Genomic DNA, 6,000 nt, shown 5'->3' with positions numbered 1-6,000 from the left:
GAGGTGCATAGCGCTGCGTCTTGAATCCGGTTAAATGGTGAAGAAAATGTATTGACATCACTGAATTCTAACATGTGTTTAAGTGTAACCGCGTGGCCAGTAAGACATGACTGCCTTGTTCTCTTGACGACTGTCTTGCTATCTCTGTTTGATCTGTCTCGTGTTGCTCGTGACTTGAGGCATTTCCTGGTCTTATCTAGTCCATTACTTGATGGTCTTATGCCTACATCAATTGCTTTTACAATATTTCTGATGGACTTATGCCTACATCAATAGCTTTTACAATATTTCCGATGGACTTATGCCTACATCAAAAGCTTTTTACAATATTTCTGATGAATTTATGCCTACATCAATTGTTTTTACAATATTTCTGATGGACTTATCCATCATTCCATCAGGAGCTAACTAGACTCAAGAGCTCTTTGTCTCATGCGCTATAGGTACATCACATCTCATTTGTAACTTTATTACGAAGTTTCATTGCCGGACTTAATTCTTTACATTTTATTTCGCGTACCGGTTATAAGATTACAATATTATTCAAGACGGCCTTCAGGATGGAATAATTTGAAACTAATGTTATTTGTTATTGGTTAGTTTTTATTATATTTAAGTTTCAAGATGCACTGCGTTCAAGCGGGCTTCGAAAGCAAACAATGTCAGACTTGGTTAGACTCCTAGCATAAACTTGAACAAAGTTCACCACTTGGTGTAAGAACAACAATGCCTTATAAAAGCCACAAGAGTTAAAGAGTGAAGACGATTTGATGTATTTATTCATGCTCGTAAGTGCTATTGGCTGCACGACAGCTCAGCACACGACGCCTAGACACACCACGACAGTGGAGCAGGCGCGCTGGTCTCGGCAATACATTTTTAAACCCTGGTCGTTTATCGCTGGCCGCAATGAGCACGTATTCTACACACCACCAACTCCTCACTCCCTCCAACTACCAAGACAATGGAGCGGGGGTGAGATTAACCCTCTATTCAGGCTTCTTTCACCCTCCCTTCTTCCCTCTCTCCCTCCCTCCCTCCCTCGAGAGAGAGAGAGGGAGGGAGGGGCGTTCTCTCTCCGACTATCAAGACAATGGAGCGGGGGCGGGGGTGAGATTAACCCTCGCTTCAGGCTTCTTTCACCCTCCCTTCTTCCCTCCCTCCCTCCAGAGAGAGAGAGAGAGAGGGAGGGAGAGGGGGTGTTTAGTTGACCTCCGTGTGCCTGAGCGCACAAAGCAAGTGGCTAGCACGCTAGCATGCCTCGCATACTCGCGCGCATAGCTAGCATAGTGAGCGTGCCGAGCCAGCATACTAGGCCATGCTAGTCGCCGCCACTACTCAAACCTGAGTGGTACTACGCTGCTGCTGCTGCTGCATGCTTGCCGAGTACCGCTTTCTACTGATAACATAGAGGATATAATAGAGTATCAAATGATATACCAAACTAAATTAAACTTTAATTTTGGACGTACACGTGAATAGATTTTATTTTGATATGTGACGTGCAGTAACAACATTTGAGATGTTGAAGAGATTCCCTCATAATTGGTAATGTAATTATAACTCGTTTATTGTTAATGATGCGATGTGAGAAGCTGGAGAGGGAAGGGAGGCAGCGTGTCAAGTGTTGGTTAGTTGCTCGCCTTGCCCCTTCATATTAGACAGTCGCGTTCACCACCACCAGCATGTGTAAAAAACGAAACCATTTAAGTTACTCATATATTCGCAGTCGAAGTATTAAACTTTGATAGAATAATATAAATTCATAAGCAGTGGGGATATAAGTGTTATAAAGATGAATGAAAATTGTGTATGAATTCATGGCCGGCATGTATTGATGAATGCTTCACAAGCATCTCCCATGCATCCGAATAAACATATTGAGCAGAATGCTAATCATTACAAGCAATATACACAAATAACTGCACATTATACTCTATCAATTAATCTACAACTAGACGAACAAACTTGGGTGATTCTCAAATAGGCTGGATTGATCTTGTATGTATGAACCATCAATCCAAAAATGTTACGATGTTAACGCGCTTGATGCCACCGAGACAGTGATCGTAATATCGACACGTGCTGTGAATGCACGTGTTTAACCTGATTTAACCTAACCTGGTTCAATCAAGTTAAATCTGAGTAAATCTCGATAATCTTCTCGATATTCTATTCATATGAAGGTAATTATAACATGAAGTATGAAGGCACTTGTTGCTAAAACAGCGTCTTTATCGTTGAAGTTTGGAAACCAGTCAGTATTTATCTCTCGTAGAGCCAGCTTTAAATGTTATACGGATACAGTTAAAACCAATACGTATTTGAACTCGAATGCTGTAGTTTTGTTGTGTAGCTTAGACAACTGTCACTGCTGTGGATGACGTAGCACTGCTTTTGGCGTAGTAACCCCAGGCGCGCAATTATTTATCGTATTCTAATCCTCTATAATATATAAATAGTCTGGTATTTATGTTGTGACTTCGACACGCAGTAATGTTCTTTCGAATCTACTTTTTGCTTTAGAGAAATAAAATCAGAAGCAGGTATAAAATATAATAGCTAGAAGAACTGAGCAAATAAAGAAAAGGTATTGCAAAGGTGTATACTATACACTGTATACAGTATCCTATATACACTGTATAGGAGGAAGGCAGGTGGAGGGGGTCCTCCTCACAAACAGCCTCCCACTTCCTCCTCACAAGCGTCCTCCCTCCTCACAAGCGTCCTCCCTCCTCATGTATGGCCTCCCTCTAAAAATAACATTCATCTTCCCATTAATTCCTCACAAGCGTCCTCCCTTCTCCCTCACAATAAGATCCTTAATTTCCTCCTCCTCACAACAATCGTCCGCTGTTCTCATATAAAGAAAATATTCTCCCGTGTAGCTAATATGTGTAAATATTTATCTATATTGCATACCAGGTATTATCTATATATGTTGATGTCATAAAATTATATGTTATCTATAATTAAAAATAGGTAACATCATCTGACATCAGTTTTTCTATCGTTTGTCATCACTCAGCCATGTTCCGGTCACTCATCTTCATCCATTATCACACTTGCTCTCGTAATCCTTATAGCTTGAAAATCTCGCAATCTCTCTAATAAAAATATTTATTTCATTTTACTGTCCCCACTCGCTCTCTATACCCGTGGCTTGCTCTCTCCCTCCCTCACTTTTCTCTCTCCCTCTCACTTCTCTTTCTCTCTCTCCCTCACTTCTCTCTCTTCACGGGAAAGAGAGACGGTAGGTGCAACAGGTGTCGGCTAAGCGGCGTTCACTTTCACCTCTAAGCCACGTTTGGCAGGATACATCTTAGCCTCCGTGAACCTGATGCCTTGTGATGACGAGGCGGTGTGATGATGAGGCGTTGTGATGACGAGGCATTATGATGACGGTGCATTGTGATGACGGTGCACCATTATGGGCACTGTGACGATGATGGTATGATGGTATCGTAGTGGTGCGAGCGCAGGTGCCTGCAAGTGTGGTGTGCGTGGTATGGTGTGTGCGTGGTATGGTATGGTGTGGTGTTATGTGCGTGGTGTGGTGTGCGGCGTGAGTGCGTGGTGTGCGGCGTGAGTGTGTGGTGAAGGCACGTTGTGTGTGGTACCTTGCACGCCATATGAGAGTTAGTTAGAGATGCGTGGTGTGGTATTCATCATGCTGTGGTGCTTGGTATAGTGTGATGATTTTGTGGTGTGTCAAGTGATGTGTGTTGATCTTGTCATGTGCTATTCACTCAGTCACAAGCTGGCCTGCCGTGATGCATTTACAAACTTTAATTGTTTAAGTATTGTAATTTATACGTGATTGTCACATACTGGTCTCAGTTATGCACCACATGCAAGAATAACTCTTCATGTTGAATTAGTTTTTCTCATCAATACTACTCGTCGAAATCAGTGGCTATGTCAACGATAAAACTTTTTGTCCCTTGTCAATAACAGTTAACAGTGTCGTGATCAACTCGAAATTGAGTAAGTTGAATCATTCATCCAGAGTTGAATCAGTGCTCATGATCTACTGAGGAATGAACTGCTCATGATCTACTGAGGAATGAACTGCTCATGATCTACTGAGGAATGAACTACTCGTGATCTACTGAGGAATGAACTGCTCATGATCTACTGAGGAATGAACTACTCATGATCTACTGAGGAATGAACTGCTCATGATCTACTGAGGAATGAACTACTCATGATCTACTGAGGAATGAACTACTCATGATCTACTGAGGAATGAACTACTCCTGATCTACTGAGGAATGAACTACTCATGATCTACTGAGGAATGAACTACTCATGATCTACTGAGGAATGAACTACTCATGATCTACTGAGGAATGAACTACTCATGATCTACTGAGGAATGAACTACTCATGATCTACTGANTGCATTACATGCACTGCGCACATGTGTGTGCATTACATGCACTGCGCACATGTGTGTGCATTACATGCACTGCGCACATGTGTGTGCATTACCTGCACTGCGCACATGTGTGTGCATTACCTGCACTGCGCACATGTGTGTGCATTACCTGCACTGCGCACATGTGTGTGCATTACATGCACTGCGCACATGTGTGTGCATTACATGCACTGCGCACATGTGTGTGCATTACATGCACTGCGCACATGTGTGTGCATTACATGCACTGCGCACATGTGTGTGCATTACCTGCACTGCGCACATGTGTGTGCGTTACATGCACTGCGCACATGTGTGTGCGTTACATGCACTGCGCACATGTGTGTGCATTACGTGCACTGTGCACAAGTGAGCATTACGTGCACTGTGCACAAGTGAGCATTACGTGCACTGTGCACAAGTGTGCGCATTATCTGCATCACATAAATCTTGAATATAATAAGAACTCGCTGTAGTAAATCTCGAGTTTAATTCAGTGCCGAACTTGCACTTGCCAATCTAACCTGTTCTTTATGTTCATGTATATTATTGGATCACATTTCCTCATACACACGGGCAGGCAAATCTGAATATTGCATTTATAACTATCGTAATTTTGCCCATGACTGACATTAAGATGATAGATAATGTGAAGCGATCGCTCAGGGCACCTCTATTCTGTACCAAATTGCCGACTTCTTCATAGGTTTTCTTTTTCTGAAGCCAGCATTTCATTAGCATCTTCACTTTTTAATGAGTATGCATTAGTTTAAGTATTGATATCGCCATTTGACGTGGCTTTGTAGTTGATATAATGTATTCTGGGTCATGTGCATCAAACCAATTGCTTCTTCTCGTTATAAAATCATGATGAAATAAGCGAACGTCGCACTTGTCGAGAGTCACGAAATTTCGTTTACTAATCATGATCAGTCAGTATAGGCTATGTCTTTTCTTATAGCATATTTAGTTTGTTAGAATGTTTCTCTAAAATCTCTCTTACCCCTGCGTGGATCTTTTTCCAACAGTAGAATCTAATATGATTATATAATAGTTAACTAAATTAACTATACAACTGTCATACTGGTGTATCAAGCTTTGAATATTGCACGTACAGTGTGCAACCTAATGTAGATATTCCATTAGTTTTGTATTGTTTAGTCGTGACACGTATTAAGAGTGTATAAAATGATATAATGGGCTCATTTAAAGCATTTGTTATGCTACGTACGTTGACTCGGAATATTGTATGTATATATATAGGTACGCTTAACGTATCTTCACTTATAACTTGAATTCTAACTTTCACTAACCAACTTGGAAATATTGTGTGTTGAAATGTCTGTAAATTCAATGCAATAGGTGCTGATTTGTCATTCTTCTTTTTTTTTCATGTTGCCTCCAGGACTTAGACGTGAGTATTAATTATCTATTAATTACTTAGTGTTTAATAGGTAGACTGCACACACTGTGTAGGAACTGCGTTTGTTGTAACTAGTCTAGTTTATCTTGCTAGCCAACGAATTTTTTAGATTATTAAATATGCTGTTATTCTCGACACATGTTGTGAATATTAGATT

Source organism: Hyalella azteca, unplaced genomic scaffold, assembly GCF_000764305.2.
Source record: "Hyalella azteca isolate HAZT.00-mixed unplaced genomic scaffold, Hazt_2.0.2 contig7076, whole genome shotgun sequence".
Classification (NCBI taxonomy): Eukaryota; Metazoa; Arthropoda; class Malacostraca; order Amphipoda; family Hyalellidae; genus Hyalella; species Hyalella azteca.
This window is presented reverse-complemented; position numbering follows the sequence as displayed.